The sequence below is a fragment of the Pinus tabuliformis genome, chromosome 8 (genome assembly GCF_031772625.1).
Source record: "Pinus tabuliformis cultivar Carrire ecotype Pingquan chromosome 8, CPIR1, whole genome shotgun sequence".
Lineage (NCBI taxonomy): Eukaryota > Viridiplantae > Streptophyta > Pinopsida > Pinales > Pinaceae > Pinus > Pinus tabuliformis.
Window position 1 is genome coordinate 1,255,823,246 of NC_142294.1, and position 27,286 is coordinate 1,255,850,531.

The 27,286-nt window shown below is 38.0% G+C and overlaps 1 protein-coding gene across 5 annotated transcripts in view; it reads left to right on the forward strand.

Moving 5' to 3' along the window:
• LOC149239939 (nudix hydrolase 1-like) overlaps positions 1-27,286 on the forward strand; it is a 51,287-nt gene that overhangs the window by 17,336 nt on the left and 6,665 nt on the right. The gene's annotated exons all lie outside the window — the stretch shown is intronic.

Consider the following 27,286-nt stretch of genomic DNA (forward strand, 5'->3'; position numbering starts at 1 on the left):
ATAGGTTTATCGTTATTCGGTACCGTTGATCTCACCGTGGCTTATGAGCTGCAAAGTATGTTCTCACCGTGGCCTGGGAGGTCTGCATCGGCCGCTCACAAACTTTTGATATTACAATCTATCCACTTATGATTTTGCTCATTGTGGTCACTGTGATGTGGGCTTTAGAGCACTCTCCCGATCAACTTCTCTTGAATCTAACATCGTTGCTTGAAATTGGAGAGGGATGAACAGATAAATACTATTTTTGAGACATGTTTTCTGCCATAATCACATCAAAATTCATTTGTCCATGGGTTTTGATAAATACTATCATGTTTCAAAATTCATTTGTCCATGGGTTTTGATAAATACTATCATGTTGACAGCATCACACTCTCCTTTCATTTGTCAAAGCGTTTTGATAAATACTATCATGTTAACAGCATCACACTTTCATTGCAAATACTATCATGTTAACAGCATCACACTTTCATTGCAAGCTTATCCCAAATGAATCTTTCCTTATCCAAATTAAATCGATTCAAAATCAGGCCATTGGTATCTTTATAGGCTGGTGCACCTTGCAAGTTTTGCATCAAAACAGCTCTAATTTTGTATATCTGTGTTGCTTTCTGTCACAACATATATAACCCAGGGTTAGGGTCTGCCCATAGACAATGCCTAATGAGTACGGCATCCATTTATAATTTTGTTCATGGCAGTCGAAGTGACCTGGGTCCTTGGGCACTCTTCAAATTGCCTCTGCTCAATGGATCCAACAGTGCTGTTCACAAGAGGAGGGGGCCAAACAGATCAAGCCTGTTGAGAGCTTCAAACATAGCTCCTTACAAGGATATCTTTAATGGAGCCTTCCATGTCCAAATCAAACCTGATTCAAAATCATTGCATTGGTGTCTTTAGAGGCTTTTGTGCCCTACAACTATTGTGGCAAAATAGCTCTAATTCTACCAATGTGCTGCTTTTGGTCACGCTTTAAGTTGCAAACTTAACATAGATTCAGGGACTTATCCATATACAAATTACAAAGCCTAGTGAATGTTGCATCCACTTTGGCTCTTCCTGCCCTCCGTCAACATACACACTTGACATGATTCAACCTTTGAATCATTGTTAATGGAATATAACACCACCTATTTTTGTTACAAGAAATGGGAGATTTATGTCGAATTAGCAAAAATACACGTAGAAGGATGCTACATGCGTACAAAATTTATGTCCTGTCCATAAAAGAGGCCATACCCAGGTTAGGCTCCAAATTCTCATCTAGCTTATTAGGAACAAGTAAACTGAAGAAAATTACGGCGGCTCTGGTAATAAAAAGCCTGAGAAAAATTCCTAGCACCAGAAAACATAAACAATACATACACTATAGGCCTGTAGGAGGAGAGATGCCAATGAAATTGGTTAGCCCAAAAAATCGATCAGGGGCCGAGGCATTGAGGTCAGGGAAGACCCTCTGTTCTGCACATGTGGGAGGAGAACTTGAGTGACCAGAGGATTGGCTATGTGAAGAATCCTGATGACAACATGTGCAGAATTCAGAGAGCATACCACAAACAACGTCAACCTTGTCCTGCAGCAGTCTGGTGACTTCCTGAAGCTGGATCAGCACCGCTATTGTTGTGCTCAAACCAACTTCAAGATTAGCCAGACGGATGCAAGCAGCTTGAGAGCAGTGAATTTCCATTATTTCACTTCCAGGAGAGATGGCTATCTTGATCGCTGGGACGCTGTGCAGGGCCATTCCAGTGTGTTGAAAAGTGATAACAATTTAGGTAAATAATGTAATTACTTTTTTACGGGTTAGTTAGTTGTATAACGAGGAGTTAGGTAACGAAGTAGCCCATATTAATTGGGATTTGGGATTGTTTAAAAAGCTTATAACCAAAGTTGGAATTGGAAAAGAAACTTGCTTTTCAAATTTAATGTTTTCCACAATTCCCCACCCATTTTCATAGTTTCAAAACCGAACTCCCAAATCACCCATGACGCACAATTTGGCCGTCAAATTCCAACCTTGCTTGTAACCATGGAAAAAATTATTATTCAGCAATAAAATTTCCAATCCCTTCCCCGAAGTTTCCGAAGTTTGTGAAGGTTTTACCATGTAAATTTTGTGTTAGTTAGTTCCGAAGTTTGTGAAGGTTTTACCAAGAAATTTTGTGTTAGTTAGTATGTGATTTTTCAGTTTCCTATATTTCCGCATTTCTTTCTGTTTGTAAATTAACAACTCCAATACTAATAAGTGGGATCAGAGCTAGGAACGAGAAGAGCTTGAGTTGTGAGAGGCCATCGTTCTGAACAGTGCAATTAAAGAACAAGCAGTCATTTGAGGTTTAAGAGTCGTTTTTTTTAATGACCATCATGTATTAAAGTTCTTTAAAGCACGCCGAGCCACCGCTGACAAAATTAAGAACAAGTTCGGGAAGCCACCAACGAAGAGCGATGTCCACCGATGAGAAAGCCGTGCAGAGGAGCAGATGAGCAGTCGTTTAACCGTCCAAAGGTGCCGCATTTTTGAGGAGCCATTGACCCTGGCTGTAGGAATGAGTTCACCGACAGAGCCAAAGCCGCTATCAAGAGACAGCCGCATTTTTTTTGAATGTTGACCGACTGAGCCTGAACTAAGCCGCCTGTTGAAGGACCCGCGCTGCTAGAAACCCCAGCCGGGCGAGCAAGACACTGCCGCCTGAGAGAAAGAAGGATGTCGCAGAGTTGAATGCTCGAGTTTTAGGAGGAAGTCATATTGTGCCAGATCGATCAGCAGAAAGACCCTGTCTGAAGTCCAGGTTTTTTTTTTTAAATTTCTAAACAGCAGAAATTTGGAATTCTGTTGGGCACTGGTGAATTTGTGGAAAGATAAAAGGAATAGGGTTTGAAGTTTTAAGAAAATTCTGGATTTTTTTTTGTTTTGGGGCAATCTCAGGATTTTTTATTTTTTATTTATTTTTTGTTTTGTTTAAATCTGTGGAGTAGGGTTTAAAGAATCGTATTCAGAAACCTGAACAAGCTTGAAAGAAATTCTGGAAATTTAAAAAAAAGAACATAATCAGAATTAGAATCAAATTCAGAAAAAAACCCTAGTTGAAAGCAGAAGATAAACCCTAAAAGAAAAATCTAGAAGCCAAATTTTATTAATCTTATAAGAAAAAATGGCGAAAATGACAAATGTTAAATTTGAGGTGGAAAAGTTCACCGGCAAGAACAATTTTGCTTTATGGAAACTGAAAGTTAGGCATTTGCTGGTGCACAAAGCTTTAGATAGGGTGAAGTGCACAAAGCTTTAGATAGGGTGAAGAAGAAACCTGTTGCCATGACAGATTTGGATTGGGAGGACTTGGATGCCCGAGCTCTCAGTACCATCAGGTTGTGCCTCGCAAATGAAGACCTGTTGCCATGACAGATTTGGATTGAGAGGACTTGGATGCCCGAGCTCTCAGTACCATCAGGTTGTGCTTGGCAGATGAAGTTCTCTTCAATATTGTTGAAGAAACCTCAGCAGTGGGTTTATGGGGAAAATTGGAAACGTTGTATATGACCAAATTCTTAACCAACATAATTTATCTGAAAAGGCAATTGTGTACAGTTAACCACCATAATTTATCTGAAAAGGCAAGTTCTTTTCAATATTGTTGAAGAAACCTCAGCGGTAGGTTTATGGGGAAAACTGAAAACATTGTACAATTAACCAACAAAATTTATCTGAAAAGGCAATTGTGTACAGTTAACCAATAGAATTTATCTGAAAAGGCAATTGTGTACAGTTAACCAACATAATTTATTTGAAAAGGCAATTGTGTACAGTCTTCGGATAAATGAGGGTACATTGTAGAACATTTAAATGTTTTTAATACACTTATTTGCCAATTGTCAGATATGGAAGTTAAATTTCAGGAAGAAGACAAAGCTATCACTTTGTTGTGTTCTTTGCTCGAGTCATGGGACCACTTCGTAACTTCTATCAGTTTGAGCACAACTGAGTCTTTGGAATTTGATTCAGTTGTGGGAGCTCTGTTAGTTGAAGAAGTAAGGAGGAAGTCCAGTATTGAAACCTACGCATCAAAAGCCATGGTAACTAGATGCCGGTCAAAGGAAAGAGGGGAGAAAGCAAGGGGTTCTTCTAGATCAAAATCAAAGGGCAAGAAGTGTAAAGCCAAATGTTGGTACTGCAACAAAATTGGACACCTCAAGAAACACTGTTGGAAATGAAAGGAGTCTGAAACCAAAAGAAGGAAGCAAATCAAGTTGATTCAGGTATGATTGATGAAGTTTTATCTGTTGAAGAATTATGTATGGTAGATGAAACTTTACCTGCTTGTATTGTCTCTCAAAACTATGAAAATTGGTTGTTAGACTCTGGTGCTTCTCATCACATGAGTCCACACAGAAATTGGTTTACTACATATGAAGTTGTGAATGGTAGTTCTGTGTTTATGAGAAATAATGTATCTTGTTAGATTGTTGGGATGGGAAATATCAAAATTAAAATGTATGATGATACAGTTAGAACATTAATTGATGTTATACATGTACCTGAATTGAAGAAAAAATTGATTTCTTTGGGAGTGTTAGACTCGGATAGTTACAAGTTTACAGGTCAGAATGGAGTGCTGAAAGTTTCAAAAGGCGCCCTGGTTGTTATGAAGGCAGAAAAGATTGGAAATCTTTACAGACTCAAATGAAGTACTCAGGTCAGTGAGGCAGCGAATGTATCTAAGAAGGCAGAAGAAGGTACATGCCTATGGCATCAGCCACTGGGTCACATGAGCAAGAAGGGTCTTCAGGTATTGATGAATTGCAAGTTGATTCCAGATTTGAGATCCTTGAAATTGGTTTTTTGTAAACATTGTGTGCATGGAAAACAATATAAACAAAAATTTAAAACTGGAGGTCATAATAGTAAAGAAATTTGGACTATATTCATTTTGATCTTTGGGGACCATCTCCTACTGTATCTTATGGAGGTGCATTATACTTAACATTTATTGATGATTTCTAACGGAAAGTTTGGGTCTATATGTTAAAAAGGAAGGCTGATGTATTTAATGTTTTTAAACAATTTAAAGCAATGGTGGAAAAGAAAACATGCAAATCAATTAAATGCCTTAAGAACTGACAAAGGCGGTGAATTTACTTCTCTAGAATTTGAACAATACTGTAAGGATCAAGGTATTGTTTGACATAAAACCGCTGTTTATACTCCTTAGCAAAATGGCGTTGCTGAATGTATGAATCTCACTCTTATGGAAAGAGCTAGAAGTATGATCAGCGATGCTAACCTGCAAAAGGAGTTTTGGGTAGAAGCAATATCTACTGCTTGTTATTTAGTAAACAAATCACCTTTTGTTGCCATTAATTGTAAAATTCTTGAAGAAGTTTGGTCGGGTTAGTCTTGTGATTATTCACATTTAAGGATTTTTGGTTGTGATGCCTATGCTCTTATTCCAAAGAATCAGTGTTCAAAGTTAGACCCAAAAGAAAAATGTTATGTCTTTGTTGGGTATGACTATGCGGTGAAAGGATACAGGTTGTGGGATCCTTCTTAACATTTGATGAATCTTCTCTTCTAAACTTAGATGTTGAAAAAGTTGAACAGGAACAGGTATCGATGAATCAACAAATTCAGTTGGAGACTAAACCTTTTTCAGAAAGTCGAAAGGAAGGAGAGACTTCTGAAGAAAAAAGTGAAGAAGATGCAAAGGAAACTGTTGAAGTTTCAGAACCAGTTTAACAACCAGTCACTCTAAGAAGGTCTACAAGGGAAAGAAAAACACCTAAAAGGTATGAAGATTCTGCTTCATCTATTGCATTGATTATTGAAGATGGGGAACCTTCTTGTTATTAGGAAGCAGTGGATGATGCAGATAGCGAAAAATGGAAAAGGGCTATGGATGAAGAAATGGATTCCTTAGCTAAGAACAAAACTTGGGATCTTGTAGAACTTCTTGAAGGGAGAAGTGTTGTTGGATGCAAATGGATCTTCAAATTGAAGCGAAATGCTGATGGAAGTATCGAGAGGTATAAGGTGAGACTGGTAGCAAAAGGGTATTCTCAGGTTGAAGGTATTGATTTTCATGAGATTTTTTCACCAGTTGTAAAACTTGTTTCTATTCGTACTGTGTTGGCACTAATTGCATTACTTGACCTTGAGTTAGAACAGTTAGATGTTAAAACAACTTTTCTACATGGTGATTTGAATGAAGAGATTTATATGGAACAACCAGAAGGTTTTGTACAAGGTCGCAACAAAAGATTAGTTTGTGTTGGCACTAACTGCATTGCTTGACCTTGAGTTAGAACAGTTAGATGTTAAAACAACTTTTCTACATGGTGATTTGAATGAAGAGATTTATATGGAACAACCAGAAGGTTTTGTACAAGGTCGCAACAGAAGATTAGTTTGCAAGCTCAGGTTATCATTGTATGGCATGAGGCAGTCTCCAAGGCAGTGGTACAAGAAGTTTGACTCCTTCATGGTGAGTCAGAACTTTACTAGAAGTGAGTATGATCATTGTGTATACTTTAAGAGTTTCAATGGCATATTCATTATCTTGGTCTTGTATGTTGACGATATGTTTATTGCAAGAAAAAACACGGAAGAGATCAACAGGTTAAAGGCTCAACTCTCTAGGATGTTTGATATAAAGGATCTTGGAGCGGCAAAACATATCTTGGGTATGGAGATACACAAAGATAGGAAAAATGGAAAGTTTTGGTTGTCATAGTAGAAGTATGTGGAAAGAGTACTTGAAAAGTTCGGTATGAACAATGTGAAACATGTTAATGTTCCATTAGCTTCCCATTTTAAACTTTCTTCGGTTTTGAGTCCTAGAACTGATGAAGAAAAGAAGTATATGTTTCATGTTCCATATGCAAATGTGGTAGGCAACTTCATGTATGCGATGGTATCTACAAGGCTTGACATTTCACATGCAGTTGAAGTTGTCAGCAGATTCATGGCAAATCCAGGAGAAGAATATTGGTGAGTAGTCAAATGGGTGCTTCGTTATTTGAGAGGCCCAAGTGACCATTGTATCATCTTTAATGGTAGTGAAGGTTTAGTCTGCGGATATGTTGATGCTGATTATGCAAGTGATTTGGACAAGAGGAGATCTACTACAGGATATATCTTTACTCTTGTAGGTGGAGCAATTAGCTGGATGTCAAAGCTTCAAGAAACAGTTGCTTTGTCCACTACCGAAGCAAAGTATATAGTTGCTTTAGATGCCAGTAAAGAAGCAATCTGGTTAAAAGGTCTACTTGATGAGATTGGAAGGACGTAGGAGAAAGTGAATGTATTCTGTGATAGTCAGAGTGCTATTCATTTGGCTACAAATCCAGCTTATCACAACAAGACCAAACACATTGATGTCAGGTACCATTTTGTGAGACATGTGATCGATGGCGGAAAAGTAGCTCTCAAGAAGGTCCATACATAGGAGAATCGTGCAGACATATTCACGAAGCCAGTTACAGTAGAGAAGTTGTGATGGTGTTTGGCTTCTCTTGGCTTGTAGAAGAGATGATGAATGGGCATGGGCAAGGGATTAGGAAAATTGTTGTCAAGGTGGAGATTGTTGAAAAGTGACAACAATTTATGTAAATAATGTAATTATGGGTAAATTTAGTTTTTCCCTTGTCAGTTAGTTGTATAACGAGGAGTTATGTAACGAAGTAGCCCATATTAATTGGAATTGCTCGAGAGGATTGTAATCGAGGAGAATTGTTAATTTTAGCTGTGTTCTATGCTTTGAGCAATTTATTTCAATTTTCACAGTTAGCTCAATATATTTTCCAGATTAGCAATCACATCAGCATAATAGTAAATTGCAAATAGAACATAAACATAAATCGCAGAAGACAAGCCAAGACAAGAGGACACAAGGTGTGGCGCTAGCTAGGGACAAACCCCAATGTGGGGAAACCCTTGATCAATATATGTTCTTCAATAGTTCAGCAGAGAGAGAGAGATAATACATATACAACAGAAGTCAACGCTTTGACTTATCTAAATAGGAGCATAGATCATCTCTAAGAAGATGATACATGAAGTAGTTGAACTCAGTTGAAGACATGCCGCTTCAACTGATTCTCCAACGTGACTCCATCACCATGCTGCACCTGTCATTGTGTTGTACCTCATCATCATGCTGCACCCATCATGACTATGCTGCATTTCATCATGATTCAGTGATCATCACTGTGTCCATCATGTACTGCTGCACTATGCTGAGCTCTTCATTGCACTATGTTGCACCCAAATGCATGCTACAATACCTCATCATTATGCTGCTGCAATACCTCCTCATCCTGCTGCTGTTGCTTTATGCCCATCATTACCATGTTGTCCCATTGCTACACCACTGTCCAACAACACTGATCTACACCATGCTGCACCATCACTACTACTGTGTGCACTATGTTGCACTGTACATCATGCTATGCATTGCTGCAACTATGTGCACTATGCTGCATTGTACAACATCTACTCATTGCTGCTCCCATTATTGTACCAATGCTACACCATGTACCATTGTTGTCCCATGTACCATTGCTGTTAACTCTTTTGGTGCAGATCTTGCAGTGAAAACAAGTAGGAGAAATAAATCCTTCTCGCCAAATACAACTCCAACACTTGGCTTTAACAACCTGATCCAAAACCGGTCAAATCTTTGACCCAACACACGACACAACTGTTGCTCCAAGTCTGCTGTACTGCTGTCCCTGGTTAGGGCATATGCATGCTGCAACAACCCTTAAATACCCACATGAACAGTCTCCCTTTTTGCTGCGGCCTAGGTAAGGAAGGTTGCTCCTTACGTGAGTTGTTGTTCTAGGCTTTTGTAGGCCCTAACATTTCCACGTAGCCTTGTTTTGGAGTGGCTAGACTTGCGGCCTACCACAGACCTCTACTGCCTCCTACAACCCACTCAAAACAACGTTTCTTACCTCTTTTTTGCCCTCAGCCAGACCCGCATTGCCTCAGGCCTCTAGCAAGGTACTTGTCCTACCTTCCAGCCCTTGGTCACCCTGAAACATGCCATAAAACAACCCTCTTTCTCCCATGCAGGACTGCCTCTACTTGTTGCGGCTAATGTATGTGTTGCACAAATGGATTAGGGTTGTCTTCTTCACAAATATGACTGCGTCCTAGATCTAGGTGTGTAGAGCTGCTAGGGCATCATATAGGGTTGCGTTTAGGGCATCCTCTAGGACAACGTTTATCCCCTAGAGATTCTTCTTTCCGCCAAAACCCAAAACAAGTGGAGAAGAAGAAATCTCAAGAGAGTTGTGTGTGTAAATGACTTGCAAAGCACTTGTATTTATACCAAAACGTGGAGCACAAGTGGGGGTAGTTTAGTTGCTGGCCGACCTTGATGAATTGTCCCATAACACAAATAAATTCATATCTCCATGAATACTTATCAGAATCGGATGATCTTTAGATCAATCCTACACCTCTCGATGAGAGGAGTCCAAGAAAAATATCAGCTGCCATAAATAAGATGACCCACATGGAGTTTGGCCCTAGTTGCCAATTTTAATACTCCCTTTCAACTATGGAGAACTCCATCTGCCAGACTGTACTATCTTTGCCATCAATGCCCTGCATTGCTCTATTGAACCATGAAGAAGAAGAATTGATCGAGAATGTCTCATACCATTCTCTACTGACCCGAAGTCAGTCCCATTTGAAGAGAGTGTGTCATACCACTCTTATTGATCCTAGATCAATTCCAAAAGAGAGTGAGTTATATCACTCTTACTGACCTGAAGTCAGTTTCATTGATCCTAGATCAATATCAAAAGAGAGTGTCTCAAACCACTCATATTGACCGGAAGTTAGTTTCATTGATCCCAAATCAATATCAAAAGAGTGTCTCAAACCACTCATACTGATCCCAGATCAGTTCTAAGAGAGAGTGAGCTATATCACTCTTACTGACCCGAAGTTAGTTCTAATTGATCCCAGATCAATGTCGGTCATCCTAGCATAGGGAATACAGTAGATAGGCGATGCATCCATTGGTACTACTATGGTCCCTAACCCCATTTCTCTATTCATTGGCCAAATGAGAGGTACTTTCCATGAGTCCCAGACTGCATGGGTAGGATGCCTCGACAGGAGAACCACTCGTCCTGTCCATAAGTCGCCACGGGGTATCACAGGGGAAGGCTAAACCATTCACCCTGTACACAACGCACCATTAGGGGAGGGTGAGTTGCCCTATGGTCACTTGTTTCTCCAAGAAGTACCCCAAGTCCCCCGGAGCTCCCAGAGCTCAATGCATGCATCATACATGACCCTCATAAGAGGGTCTCTCAACGACTCGAAGTCGTTCTGGAAAGTCACAAATTTGACCTTTCCTCAGGGCTTTGACAGAATGTTTGCGACCTGCACATCGGTCCCAATGCAATGGAGCCTTCTTGCTCATCGATGTATCATATCCGAGATAAAGTGGTACTTGGTGTCTATATGCTTGGAGCGATCATAACACACGGGATTCCTCAACAGTCGAATCCCCCTCTAGTTGTCACAGAAGATCATGTTGGTATCCATCATGCGTCAAACGGCTCACTGAAGAGCTTCCTCAACCAGGCAGCTTCACACGAGGTCATACTCGTAGCTATGTATTCGGTCTTAGCAGTGCTCAAAGCAACTACCTTCTGCTTCCTGCTCATCCAGGATATCGAAGTAGAACCTAGAGAGAACCAGCACTCAGAAGTGCTCATGCAATCCTCCACACTGCCTGCCCAGTCAACATTTGAATAATCATGCAGTTTTACATCTTTGGCAGTGTATCTCAATCCATGAGAGATTGTGCCCTGAAGATATCTCAGAAAATTCTTAGCACCAATCCAGTGGGGCTCAACCATATATGAGCTCAACATGCTAACTGCAAAACATATATCTGGATGGGAGTTCACCAAGAACATCAATGCTGGAATGAGTTTATGAAACTCAGAGGCATTTCCCAAATCAGGTTCGGCATCCCTACCACATAACTTTTGAAAGTTAAGATCCATCGAGGTAGTCGCGGGCTTGCAATTCACCATTCCAAATTCAGAATCCAACTCCCTCTTACTTTTGCAAATGAGAGGGTCTACACCTGTCAAAAAGAGTTTGTCTTCAGAAGGTGCCAGTATGAGAGGACTATCATCCACAACCTTCAAGCAAAGTTTTGGATTGGCTTCACTCCCACTGAATCTCAGCCAGCCACCAATTCTCTCATATCAAGCCTGGGGGTGTTTTGCTTCAAGCCATAGAGAGCTTTCTTCAACCTGCATACATGAGATTCCTGATCATGAATCTCAAACCCCTTGGGTTGTTCCAAACCTGTGGACTTGCTACATGAGGGGAATGGTCCTCTTGTAAGACTTTCCTTCGGTACATCATGGACATGTACCTTCATGCTCTTCTTGAATTTAAGCATCCCTGTCACCATCTGACTCACATCGGGTGGGGCCCCATAATAAGTAGATCTCCGGTGCTATAGACAAGATGTGTCAATTGACATGATCCCCAATGGACTTCCTGCAACTTGATACAAATTTCCAACCTTGAACAAAAGCATCTTTGAAAATTTCATTTTCAAACACGTACCTTTCCGTCAATGAATGCCACCCTAAAACCTTTGACTTCCATTGTCGAAATGGACACCAGGTTCTTCTTGTGATCAGGTACATAAAAGAGATTCTTGTAAATAAATCGAGTTACCCTCATTCAATTGAGGGGTAACATTCCCTACACCCTTTTCGGGATAGGTGGCATTGACTCCAAGTATAATTCCATGATTGTTTCCATCTCTACCAATTTAGAGAGAGCACCCTTCTATCCAATGAAGTGCCTTAAAGCACTACAATCAATAAGCCAGATTCCCAAAGAGTCTGCAAGAGAGGGCCTGTTGTCGCAAAGAATGTCTAGGCACTGAGACAATGGCTCAGATTGGGGGCTATCACACTGATCCCCAATCACTCTGTTTGAGTTGTCTCCCAGTAGTCGACTAAGGGGGGAAGACCCTATGGAAATGGAAAAATGAAAGATTAGTTGGGAACCAACCAACCTGGGAGACACAGCGAAGCAACCAATACTTGTTTTAGATTGTGCAAGATTTTAAGGATTCAAAATGATTTGAAGAAAATAATACCAGTGCCTTGTGGAGTCAACTATTTTGCGAAGAAAATAAGGTTCAAGTAAAGGATGAGAAACTGCTGCTGAAAAGACTCGATTGTCTCATATGCAAATGCAAAATTAAAACTGTGGAATGCAAGGACTTGGTTAATTTTAGTTAAATGAGAGCTTAAAATTATTTATGAAATATGTCTTAAATGTTACTTAACTTAAGGCTCAGAAAGGTGGTGATCTAATTGTGAAAGTAGATACTTATACCAGCACTGCAAAATGTAAAATTTGCACAAATAATTACTGAAATGTACAATGGATTGAAATGTAAAATGCTGGAACAAAACACATCTAAATTCAAAAATTCATTTGTATGAAATACTCAACCAAGATCATTAGATGCATAAATAAAACTAGATTAGTCCTACTTGCATAAGCATGTAAAAAACAAATGAATTTCACAAATTAAACTAAATGTTTTAAACTCAGATCACATTAATGAAATATCAGTCTAGTAATTTGCTTTTACATCAAATCTTAAAACCAACAATATATTCTAAAACAACAGTTCTGTAACCATGCAATATTTAGAAATTTCTATGTATAACAACACGAAATTTTAGACAAACTCATAACTACGATTCAGAAAATTTCCGAGTTTAATTCTTTCTGATCTATTGATGTATTGGATCTAAAAAATTGAAAAAATTACTGAAAAAACAGTGAAATAATATTCAGAAAATAGCATGCAAAAATTTCTGAATGTAATTATATTATGAAATGTAATGCAGTGAAAGATGAAAACTAATTTGCTGCTAAATTTCAGATAACTAAAATTTTATGCCAATATTAATCTTGCTTTCAATTAGATCAATGAAAAAGGTAAGGGTTTAGAGGATGTGCACCAATCATCCCTTAGGGGCTTGAAGACACCTGAAGATACGTTGCTCGAATCACTAAAAATCCTCAACTCAGAAATTTTTTCGTGAAGAACTTTGTTAAATTTTTAAGAAAAAATTAGGAAAAATTAGTGAGAGAATTTTGGTGAAAGAGGGGAGGCCATAACACTGAAAGGGAGGCTGAGAAAGAGGTTGGAGATGGCCAGCGCAGGGCCTCAAGGCCCTAAAAAATTTTTGCCCACGATCTTCTTGAAATTTATCTTCAACCTGCAAACAAAATGGAGATGCCCTCCAAGGCTTAGATCTCTCTCCAGAATCCACAAAAATCATCTGCAATTTTCAGATCTGTTCCTGTACAAATAAAAGATAGAAAAAACTCCAAAGCATGTATATACAAAAATATGAAATACCCAAAACCCCAATGAATTAAAAAATTGATATTAACAAATCTACAGTAATATTCTACAGATCTAACAGATTTGCAGATCAAAGCCCTCTATTAGCTAGATTTAAACAAAATTTTGCACAATATCTAGAAATAAATTTGAAATTTTAAAGAGGCACAATCCCAAGAAAAACCTTGCATGTAAAATATTCTATAAAATGACTTCAGAAATTAAAAAGATAGTGGGATCTTTTTGATTTTGTAAATTGAGAGTCAGTTGGTCTAGCTAAAGACTTCCCCAAACGCCCAAATTCTGAATAATAACTTCTGCACACTTAAATCTACTTGTTAGATTAATAGAGATTAAAAAAATTATCATAAAATTATCAAAAAATAGAGATACCTGCTATTTCTATCAAATTAAAATGATATTTTAAAAAACCTAGAAATTTGTGCAAGATACGTGTACATAGATAAATCCTCAAAGGCTATTAACCAACAAATACAAATAAAAGCAACAAAGTATTAAGAACAATATTACCACATAAATCTGAAAGAGGAACACCACGATCTGAAACCCCAAAGTCTTTGCATTTTATTAACCAGAAAAAAGTTACAAGAGCTTTTTTAGAGCAAGTACACGATTCAAAAATCAGATGGAAATAATGGAGAGAGGCCTCTCATTTATAGGAAAATTCTCCACCAGCTAGTTGGCTTGATCATCGTCAAAGCAATCTCAACCGTTGATGAAGATCAAATGATCTTTTAATCATCACTGCTGAAATAAAGTTACCTTTTGAAGAATTTCGAATTTCACTTTTAATTTTCTTTTAATTAACTCAAAAATGATTATTTTGAGTTAATTGCCGCAAAAAGTTGATTTTGACTTAACTACTATGGCCCAAGGGTTCAAAATATCTTGAAATTTTCAATATTCCCTTGGCCGGGGACCTCCAAAAATTAAAAACTTTAAAACCCACGAATTTTAAATGTTGAAGAATTTAATTTTTGATAGGATCTAAATTAATTAAATTTCTAGCTTTCGCATTTTAATTTATTTTAGCTGGAAATTTTAATTAATTTACTCATGAAAGGATTATTAATTTTTCCAACCCTCTAATATTTAGCTATGGTGTCTAATTATAAGGGACCATGCACTAAATATTTTTTATGTGAAATATTACATTTCTAACCCATGAAGGGGGGGCACCCGTTCGTTATAGACCCTCAATAATTACCCATTTTTGTGACACAAAATATGATCTAGTAGACTAAGTGACTTTTAATAAAATAATCTAACCAAATAGTTAGAATTATTCCCAAATCACTTTTATAGAGACTCAATAAATAACACTAGGGCTCATTTCCACTTTAGCTTTGGGGTGAGGTTGGAGGGAAAAACTTTGCTGATCATTCGTGTTTAGAAACACACATGAAATGGTGAGACTAAAAACCTCCTAGGATAGAAATCATCATCAGAGAAATAAATTTACCTAGGTTGTTACATACATTTGTCTTACTAGGATCATTTACATTACAAAACGCAGAATGGGTTTACAAAACTTTAGTGTACATATAGCTAATAATGATGAATTTGTGGATCATTTGAGTGCTCGGACATGATGGAAATCCATGTGCGAAAAGATGTATAGCTATGGGGTAGTTAACATGGAGTGGTCAACATCTGGCTCTACTTGGGGACATGTTGCTTCATCGAAGGAATGTGAGAATCCAGAATCTACACCCAAAGAAAACACAGAATGACTTAAGTAGCGTCCATCTAAATATAATCCAAAAATCATCATAGAACATTATATAAAATAGAAGCTCTATAACAATTCTACAAACATGAAATGTAAACTTAGTCTAAGAACATAAATAAAATGCTAAAATGACAAGGTGTAGGGTAAGAAATACAATACAAAGGATGCCCCATGGCATTATATGTGTTCAATATAACACATACTGAGCATTTCCCTGCTTTCTGACGAATCTATTGGTTGCTTTTCGGATGTGCCATGCTCGATCCTGCATATCTTAGGACTATGTCTTATCCGAAAATCGAGTTGCTCTCGGCCATCATATGCATCAAATCGCTTCCTTCTGTTATTCTACTTTTTCTCTTCTTCTAGGTGGGTTGTGATGTCAACAATGAGACCACTATAGATTTCTTGTCCTGATCTTGAAGATGTTTGGATGAAAGATTTGAAGAATCTTAAGTATGCCCAATCTTATTCTGAATATACTCTGTTAATGGTGATACATAAGATTAGTCTTCCTTAACCAGTCGACTTGTCCTTAATGGGAAAAGTAACCTCCTTGCGATGAGATGGGAAATGATTTGGTGGACTGGGAGATCTGTGAGTCGTGACAAACCCTTTGTGCTTTTGGTCTAACTTGAAATCTTGGAACTTGTGCGTTCTTTATCATATGCAGCTTATCTCGGAGAGGTATTTTCGATTTTGATGGCATCAATCTGGTTAGAGTGTTCAACCTTCATATCATTGATTTCCTTGACATGGCCTTCCTCCATGGTCAATAATTTATTCTGAAAACATATCCGACTAGCTTCCATATCTTTAATTAATTGCACTTGCTTTCCTTCCAGGGCTAACAATCTGTTCTAAAGAGAAATCTCACTAGCTTCCATGTCCTTCATCATTATGTTATGATTTGCTTGTATAGTACTCATTTCTTTCTCATGATGATTCTGCATGTCATTCCTCATAGCCTCCATCTTTTGAGCACACTTTTCTACTACAATGGCTATGCGATCAGAGTGATTAATTTTCATGATTTCTATCTCCTCATCACGTTTTTCTATTTGGGTGTACAAAGTTCTCATATCCTTGGCGTAATAAGTTATAGATTTTTCTTGATTAAGCTCCATGTTTTTTACCAACGACTTTAGTTCTTTAATAAGATGCTTATCATTTTCCCTTTAATTGTCGATACTGATTTGACAACTTGTTTCTGCTTTTCCATTATCATGGATTTGTCTTGCAACGGTACAATTGGATTTATCATGAGAACATTCACAATACCTGCAATATGGCATATTTTGATATGGAGAATTGTCTTGAAATATTTCGTTGATAGTTGGGTTCTTTAGAATATCACTTTCATTCTTTTGCATAGTACTAGGGGCACAATTCAAGCCACCTTGATTTCCATATCTATCTTTAAAAGCATTGATGATATATTTTAAAGAAGTGAAAGAATCGTTAGGACAATTACGAAACCAATCCAAAGCATCACCTTCTAAAGAAAAGACAAATAGACGCATCTTGACATTTTCATGATTATATTGTGAAGGAAGACAATATCTAGTTATTATATGAGTAACCTTGGAGAGATGCTTTCTAGTAGTGGTTGAATCACCATCCGAGAACAAAGGCAATTTATGAATGGCCTCTTTCGGCATATCATGAAGAAAGTTAATAAAATGACACGGGGAAAACAAGTCATCCATGATGACTTGCTTAAAGGGATAAGGAGGGACCAAATGGATGCTAGAGACATACCCCTGCTCAAGAAAATCAAGAGATCCCCAAGAAGCGAGCTTCTAGCAGAAATTATTGTAAGAAATGAAAGAAGTGGAGTCACCACTTGAACATGAATCTAGCTCTAAGATCCAAAAGAAAAAAAATGAAAGGTCAGTCAGGGAGAAGCAGATGGATATAAGGGAAGTTGCCTCGTTTTGAGAAATAATGGATGAATAAGTGGAGTCGCCACTCAAACAGGAAACCAACTGAAATGTCCAGGTGCTAAAAGTGTAGATGAAAGATAAGGTGATGAAAAGATGAAGAAATATAATGGTGCCAGAAAATGTGGCGTTGATGGGATAAGAAATGATTAAAAGACTGAAATAATGAAGATGAATGTCGTAAAGCAAAGGTCCAACAATATGTTCCTCGACAACGACGCCAAAAAATGTTGTGCCGTTTGACGGGCTAATGAATGGCAAAAGAGATTAGAAGATTAGAAAAAATGTTGTGAGGACCAAGGACAGAAAAACTCTATCCTCGACAATGGTGCCAAAAAATGTTGTTGCATAGAATGTCTAGGCACTGTGACAATGGCTCAAATTGGGGGCTGTCACACTGATCCTCAATCATTCCATTTGAGTTGTCTCCTAATAATAGACCAAGGGAGGTAGACCCTATGGAAATGGAAAAATGAAAGATTAGTTGGGAAACAACCAACCTAGGAGACACAGCTAAGCAACCAATACTTGTTTTAGATTGTGCAAGATTTTAAGGATTCAAAATGATTTGAAGAAAGTGATACCAGTGCCTTGTGGAGTCAACTATCTTGCGAAGAAAATAAGGTTCAAGTAAAGGATGGGAAACTGCTGCTGAAAAGACTTGACTGTCTCATATGCAAATGCAAAATTAAAACTATGTGGAATGCCAAGATTTGGTTAATTTTAGTTAAATGAGAGCCTAAAATTATTTATGAAATGTCTGAAATGTTACTTAACTTAAGGCTCAGAAAGGTGGTGATCTAAATGTGAAAGTAGGTACTTATACGAACACTGCAAAATGTAAAATCTGCACAAATAATTACTGAAATGCACAATGCACTGAAATATAAAACGCTGGAATAAAACACCTTTAAATTCAAAAATACATTTGTATGAAATACTCAACCAAGATCATTAGATGCATAAGTAAAACTAGGTTAGTCCTACTTGCATAAGCATGTAAAAAACAAATGAACTTCATTTAAACTAAATGTTTTAAACTCAGATCACATTAATGAAATATCAGTCTAGTAATCTGCTCTCACATCAAATGCTAAAACTAACAATATATTCTAAAACAATAGTTCTGTAACCATGCAATATTTAGAAATTTCTATGTATAACAATTGGAAATTTTAAATGACAACTGATAACTACAATTCATCAAAATTTCTGAGTTTGATTCTTTCTGATCTCTTGATGTATTGGATCTAAAAAATTCAGAAAATTACTGAAAAACAGTGAAATAATATTTAGAAAATAGCATGCAAAAATTATTGAAAGTAATTATATTTCTGAAATGTAATGCAGTGAAAGATAAAAACTAATTTGTTGCTAAATTTCAGATAACTAAAATTTTATGCCAGTATTAATCTTGCTTTCAATTAGATCAATGAAAAAGGTAAGGGTTTAGAGGATGTACACCAGTCATCCCTTAGGGGCTTGAAGACACCTGAAGATATGTTGTCCGAATCACTGAAAATCTTCAACTCATATTTTTTTTTGTGAAAAACTTTGTTAAAATTTTTTTGGGAAATTTTTAGGAAAAAATTTAAGAAAAATTAGTGAGAGAATTTTGGTGAAAGAGGGGAGGCCATAAGGTTGAAAAGGCCGAGAAAGAGGTTGGAGATGGCCAGCGCAGGGCCTCAAGGTCCTAAAAAATTTTGCCCACGATCCTCTTGAAATTTATCTTCAACTTGCAAACAAAATTGGAATGCTCTCCGGGGCTTAGATCTCTCTCCAGAATCCACAAAAATCACCTGCAATTTTTAGATTTGTTTTTGTACAAATAAAAGAAAGAAAAAACTCCAAAGCATGTATATACAAAAATATAAAATGCCCAAAACTCCAATGAATAAAAAAATTTGATATTTACAATTCTACAATAATATTCTATATATCTAACAGATCTGCAAATCAAAGCCCTCTATTAGCCAGATTTAAACAAATTTTTGCACAATATTTAGAAATAGATTTGAAATTTTAAAGAGGCACAATCCCAAGAAAAACCCTGCATGTAAAATATTCTATAAAATGACTTCAAAAATTAAAAAGATAGTAGGCTCTTTTTGATTTTGTAAACTGAGAGTCAGTTGGTCTAGCTGAGGACTTCCCCAAATGCCCAAATTTTGAATGATAACTTCTGCACACTTAAATCTACTTGTTAGATTAATAGAGATTTAAAAAATGATCATAAAACTATCAAGAAATAGAGATACCTGCTACTTCTATCAAATTAAAATGATATTTTAAAAAACCCAGAAATTTGTGCAAGATACATGTACACAGATTAATCCTCAAAGGCTATTAACCAACAAATGCAAATAAAAGCAGCAAAGTATTAAGAACAATATTACCACATAAATCTGAAAGAGGAACACCATGATCTGAAACCCCAAAGTTTTTGCGTTTTATTAACCAGGAAAAAGTTACAAGAGCTTTCTTAGAGCAAGTACACAATTCAAAAATTGGATGCAAATAATGGAGAGAGGCCTCTCATTTATAGGAAAATTCTCTAATGGCTAGTTGGCTTGATCCCCATCAAAGCAATCTCGACCGTTGATGAAGATCAAATGATCTTTTAATCATCATCGCTAAAATAAAATTACCTTTTGAAGAAATTCGAATTTCACTTTTAATTTTCTTTTAATTAACTCAAAAATGATTATTTTGAGTTAATTGCCGCAAAAAGTTGACTGACTTAACTACTATGGCCCAAGGGTTCAAAATATCTTGAAATTTTCAATATTCCCTTGGTCGGGGACCTCCAAAAATTAAAACTTTAAAAACCATGAATTTTAGATGTTGGAGAATTTAATTTTTCATAGGACCTAAATTAATTAAATTTATGGCTTTAGCATTTTAATTTATTTTAGCTAAAATTTTTAATTAATTGATTCATGAGGGGATTATTAATTTTTCCAACCCTCTAATATTTAGCCATGGTGTCTAACTATGAGGGACCATGCATTAAATATTTTCTATATGAAATATTACATTTCTAACCCATGAAGGGGGACCACCCGTTTGTTATAGACCCTCAATAATTACCCATTTCTGCGACACAAAATATGATCTAGCAAACTAAGTGACTTGTAGTAAAACAATCATGCATTAAATATTTTCTATATGAAATATTACATTTCTAACCCATGAAGGGGGACCACCCGTTTGTTATAGACCCTCAATAATTACCCATTTCTGCGACACAAAATATGATCTAGCAGACTAAGTGACTTGTAGTAAAACAATCTAACCAAATAGTTAGAATTATTCCCAAATCACTTTTATAGACTCGATAAATAACACTAAGACTCGATAAATAACATTAAGGCTCATTTAAAATCCGGACGACAAAATCCACCCTAGCTTTGGGGTGAGGCTGGAGGGAAAAACTCTGCTGTTCATCCGTGTTTAGAAACACACATGAATCGGGGAGACTAAAAACCTCCTAAGATAGAAATCATCATCAGAGAAATAAATTTACCTAGGTTGTTACATATATTTGTCTTCCTAGGATCATTTACATTACAAAATGCATAATGGGTTTACAAAACTCCAGTGTACATATAGCTAATAATGATGAATCTGTGGATCATCTGAGTGCTCGGACACGATGGAAATCCATTCATGAAAAGATGTATAGCTATGGGGTAGTTGACATGGAGTGGTCAACAGGGCCAATATAAGATAATTCTTCTTTATCTTATCAGAAACAACATTTGATTCTTCATACCTGGGGTTCCTTGCTTTCTTTGAAGAGTTGGCTATTTCCTTGATGACCTACATTACCTGTCATCCCTCCGATCATTGAAGATGTCCCTGGAATGATTGTTATCATCATCAAGTGATGTGTCCCTACTATTCGGACACTCCTTCGCATAATGGCTGAACTTATTACAAACAAGGCATTTGCCTTTCCTTCCACCCTTAGATCCGGACTTCCCATTGAAGTGATCTTTAGGTAGGCCATCAGAAGCTTCCGCTGTGCCATTCTGATAATATTCTCTGCTTCAACTTCACCTTTCGTGAATTTGAAGAGGGATGAGGAATCCATTGAGCCTTTTGTCCTTTCCCAACTATCTTCGGTGATTGCTCTTTCACTTTTGCTTGGGCTTTGTCTTTACCTCACCTCTGATACCATGTTAATTTTAGGTATGTTCTATGCTTAGAGCAATTTATTTCAATTTTCACAATTAGCTCAATATCTTTTCCAGATTAGCAATCACATCAACATAATAGTAAATTGTAGATAGAACATAAACATAAATCGCAGAAGACAAGCCAAGACAAGAGGACACAAGATGTGGCGTTAGCGAGGGACAAACCCCAATGTGGGGAAACCCTTGATCAATTCTTCTTATATGTTCTTTAATAGTTCAACAGAGAGAGAGAGAGATTGTACATATACAACAAAAGTCAACACCTTGACTTATCTAAATAAGAGCATAGATCATCTCTAAGAAGATGATACATGAGGTAGCTAAACTCAGTTGAAGACATGCTGCTTCAACTGATTCTCCAAGGTGACTCCATCACCATGCTGCACCTATCATTGTGCTGCACCTCATCATCATGCTGCACCCATCATCATGTTGCACCCATCATGACTATGCTGCATCTCATCGTGCTTCATTGATCATGACTGTGTCTGTCACTGTACTGCTGCACTATGTTGAGCTCTTCATTGCTCTACGCTGCACCTAAATGCATGCTGCAATACCTCATCATTCTGCTGTTGCAATACCTCATCATCTTGCTGGTGTATGCATTCTTCTGTTGCTATATGCCCATCAGTGCCATGTTGTCCCATTGCTGCACCAATGTCCAGCAACACCGATCTACACCATGCTGCACCATCACTACTATTGTGTGCACTATGCTGCACTGTACATCATGCTATGCATTGCTGCTCCTATGTGCACTATGCTGCACTGTACAACATGTACTCATTGCTGCTCCCATTGCTGTACCAATGCTGCACCTTGTACCAATGCTGCACCTTGTACCATTGATGTCCCATGTACCATTGCTGCACCATGTACCATTGCTGTACCAATGCTGCACCTTGTACCATTGACGTTCCATGTACCATTGCTGCACCATGTACCATTGCTGTTAACTCTTTTGGTGCAGATCTTGCAGTGAAAACAAGTAGGAGAAATAAATCCTTCTCGCCAAAGACGACTCCAACACTTGGCTTCAACAACCCGATCCAAAATGGTCAAATCTTTGACCCAACACACGACACAACTGCTGCTCCAAGTCTGTTGTACTGCTGTCCCTGGTTAGAGCATGTGCATGCTGCAACAACCCTTAAATACCCACACAAACAGTCTCCCTTTTTGCTACGGCCTAGGCAAGGAAGATTCCTCCTTACGTGAGCTTCTGTTCTAGGCTTTTGTAGCGCCTAACACTTCCACGCAACCCTGTTTTGGAGTGGCTAGGCCTGCGGCCTACCATAGACCTTCGCTGCCTCCTACAACCCACTCAAAACAACGTTCCTTACCTCTTTTTTGCCCTCAGCCAGACCCGCATTGCCTCAGGCCTCTAGCAAGGTACTTGTCCTACCTTCCAGCCTTTGGTCACCCTGAAACAAGCCTTAAGAGAACCCTCTTTCTCCCACGCAGGACTGCCTCTACTTGCTGCAGCTAATGTGTGTGTTGCACAAATGGATTAGGGTTGTCTTTTTCACAATTCACAAATATGACTGCGTCATAGATCTAGGTGCGTAGAGCTGCTAGGGCATCATCTAGGGTTGCGTTGAGGACATCCTCTAGGATAATTTTTATCCCTTAGAGATTCTTCTTTCCACTAAAACCCAAAACAAGTGGAGAAGAAGAAATCTCAAGGGAGTTGTGTGTGTAAATGACTTGCCAAGAACTTGTATTTATACCAAAACGTGGAGCACAAGTGGGGGCAGTGTAGTTGCTGGCCAACCTTGACGAATTGTCCCATAACACAAATAAATTCATATCTCGATGAATACTTATCGGAATCGGATGATCTTTAGATCAATCCTACACCTCTCGATGAGAGGAGTCCAAGAAAAATATCGTCTGCCATAAATAAGATGACCCACATGGAGTTTAAGCCTAGTTGCCAATTTTAACAAGAATCATTATTGAGCTATAAGATTTCCAATCCCTTGCCCCGTGGAGGTTTCCTTAACGCACTGTCAAGGTTTTACCACGTAAATTTTGTGTTAGATTATATGTGATTTTTCAGTTTCGTATATTTCTGCATTTCTTTCTTGTTTGTAAATTAACGACTCCAATACCAACACAGTGCAAAGGGGCAGAGGAAATCAGGGTTGTAGACAATGAAGATGAGGGACCATGAAATTACAAGGGCAAGCGGCAGTGATGTCCATGGAGGGAGCCACAACCAGAACAATTGAGAGCAACGATGAGGTAAATTGAAATATGTAGTGAGATTATTATGCAAGGGTGGTGACTGTGGAAGGGGCTAGAGGAACCATGAACTTAAGCAGAGAGACAAGCTACATAACGACCTGCACCTCACTTATTGGAGCCCATGGAGAAAAATGATGAGCTATCCGAATTGCCATGACTACCAAAGTGTGCAAAATCCCACCTTGTGCAGGAGAGCAGCAAGGGAAGGACTTAAAACAACAGAGTGGAGTTAATGACCTAGGACAAGGTGATGGGGAGGCATCTTATGCATGGTTTCGATGGTGTTCAAGAGAGATTCGTAAATGATGGGTTGGTATAGGAACTTTTCCCATCGATAAGCCTAACCCCCATATTTTCCATAAGGACTATATTTGTTTGGTGATCTGAAAACACATTGTGAGATCTCTTTGTAAAATAAAAGAATATCGAGGAGAAGATAGGGAGGAGGAGCTTGGTGATCCGAAAACAAATTGTGAGATTCCTTTGTAAAATAAAAAAGGATATCAAGGAGAAGATAGGGAGGAGGAGTCTTATGTGGGCAAATATCGATGTGAGTGCTGAGTCTTTAGGATTAGTGGCTCAGTGAAGATGACGAATGGTGTTTTTAGAGTAGCCCACTACTTTAAGATTATGCAATGCTTGAGATGAGGCCAGTTCGAGATTAAGAGGGCATATGCTTCAGATTCGTTGTTGGAAGCAATACCCATATTCCATGATAATAGGATTCAATATTTCCTCAGGGGATAATCCCCCTTGCTCCTACCATTCAATACCCCCGGGCCTCTAGTCTTCATTGATAGGATCGTTTTAACTTTTTCCTGTTAGTGTCTTCTGAATTTGTTCGATGGTTGGAGGCACAACAACTATAAAACTATCAAGTGGTCTTCAACTGTTTGCTTAGAATACTACCACTCATTTTGTCCATGATATCATGAGGCTTAATAGTTGTAGTGTTTTCCGATCTCCAATTCTGACTGATTTGAATGTTGTTCTATTGCAAGTTTCAAGTTTGACATATTGATGAAATATGCAAATGGATGATGAAATGATCCACTGTAAAAATGACAACCAGTGTTGTGGATCCAATCCACAATCTATTGCTATTGACAGGGGATTTTGTGTCAATAAGGTTGTTGAGATGGTTGGGATTGGATACGTTTGTTCAGTTTGTTATGATGAGGCAGGTTAGTTATTGGAGTTTTGTGTCAGCTCTTGGTTGGTAGGATAGTCTGACATGTTGATTGATTGGATAGTTTGTCTGTGTCAATTCGTAGTTGGTAGGACAGTTTGTAAATTTTTGTTTGGTAGGGCAGTCTGTAGGTAGGCATGCCAGATCAAATGGGAATATGGAGCAAAAGCTACAAGTAAACCCTCAAACCCCAAGGGAATGTATGCTTTTGGATTTATTTGTTACAAGTACTCTCAAGAGACTGCTTTGGCCAAATACAGATCCGTACCACTTTTGGAGAATTTCAGCTCTAGCATTAGTGTCCAATTGTTCTCGGGGAAGTCTCCTTTTGTCTTATGTACTGTTGGCGAGGGTTCAATCCATAAAGTTCTGATTTTTCTTACTTTTAGGGTCACTGTCTAGTTTAAAATTTTTTGTTCCCTTGTTTGCCAGCTAAATCATTTTTCTGGAAAAAAGAGGCATTTCCAGTATTTGTTGGTTTTCTTACATATGACCTACTCTATAGAATCATTGCAAAATGGTTCTTCCAAGAAACTCTATTCATTGGAGAAGTAAAACTCTTCTAGTTAAGGTCATTTACTGGGGTATGATACACTACGATTATAAAATGTGAGAATGTTCAACTTCTAAAAGAAATGTTTACAAAGTCTATATTTATTATTGAAGAGACTTAGTTTAATGAATATGAATTATATTTGTACCTTTATATGCTTACTCTACACATTTTCAGTGAAATTTAAGTAGGGCAAACGTGAAATGGCCAGAGTCCAAGCTACAGTGGACCAGGTTCAATGCATATCTTATCCTTTGTTATAGTCTCTGCGGCTAAGCATTCATTCAAGCTTGAATGTCATAGCATCTTTGTCCACATTCCTTCCAAGTTAGAGAAATACTATGACATGGAAGGAATTGAAGAAATCAATCCATGAAGGGTAAAGTTTGCGGCCCCTCGAAAATGAAATCTCATTCCTCTCTATGGTGAGAGAACCTCTAGAATGTTCTGAAAAGACAAGGAAAAGAGAAGATCGGAATGTGGCCAAAGATGCTAAGACATTTGAAGACCAAATTTAAGGTTGTTTTAGAGAATATCAAAATTTAAAACAGGGATTTATCCATACCTTTTTTTACTGGAGAATTTTTGAGGCTGCAAACCAAGACTGGTTTGCAAGATATGTCAATTCCCTTAGATATCAAATACAGGATGAATTGGCCCTGATCAAAGTGAATTCTATGGATGAAGCATCCCGGCTAGCCTTGAAAGTAGAGTAAAAGTTGAATAGGAAGGGCAAAGCAACAGTAAATTGAGGCGACAGCAATTTGAGTAGGGGAAGAGGAAGTTCTTCCTAACCTGCCAATGAAGAAGAGCCAATGGATAATGTTAAGCCAAATTTCCACAGTAGGGGAGCCTTTGGTAGTAGGGGACAAGGACAATCGTTTTCTGGATGTTGGAAGCCATTGAAGTGTTATACATGCAATGAACCCCATAACATTGTAGATTGTTCTCAAAACCCAAAAAGGTGATGGTAGCCCAAGAAGGAGATGCAGAAGAGCTCTCAATAGAAGAAGTTGAGGCAGAGAGAGGAGAGATTCTGTTGTCAAGGAAGACCTTGATCTCTGGGAAAGCAACCCCTGAAGCGGATTAGAAGAGGAACAGTTTGTTTCAAACAAATGCAAGTCCAAGGACAAGGTGTACGAGGTGATAGTAGATGGAGGATCTATCAATTAGTAAATATAGAAATGGTGCAAAAATTACAGCTCGCTTGCATTCCAAAATTGCATCCCTATAGTATTTCCTGGTTGAAGAAGGATCATAGTGTGCTTGTAAATCAATCTTGTTTAGTTGACCTAAAAATTGGTCTTTATGAGGACGAAGTGTTGTGTGACGTAGTGCCAGCGGATGCTTGCCACTTACTGTGTAGATTTTGACAATATGACTGGAATGTAGTTCATCATGGTAGAGAAAACACCTATGAGATACAACATGGAGGAAAACACCATATTTTGAAGCCTTCTAAAGGAGAAGAGTCAACAGACTTAATAGTTCTATCGTTGATTAAGATGAGTTGGAAGAAGCTTTCCAAGTAATCCAATGGTGACGTTTTCTATCTGCTCTATCTTCGAGAAGAAGAGAAATTTTTCCAGCAAACAGTCCCTTTAGAAGTGCATAAATTACTTTAACAGCGTTCAGCTTTGACACCTTGTGACCTGCCAATTGGCTTACCACCTTCAAGGGGCATTACCCATCAAATCAATCTGGTTCCTGATGCCAAATTTCCAAATCAGGTTGCTTACAGGATGACTCTAGAAAATGAGAAAAATGGGAAGGAAAATCACAAAATTATTAGAAAATGGAATCATAAGAGAAAGCATGAGCCTGTATCCCACACCCACCCTACTCTCTCCCAAGAAGGGAGGAAAGCCATGGAGGTTGTGTATGGATTCTAGAGCCATTAACAAGATCATTGTGAAGTATAGGTATCTGCTACCAAGAATGGATGACCTACTAGATTGTCTATCAGGTGCCA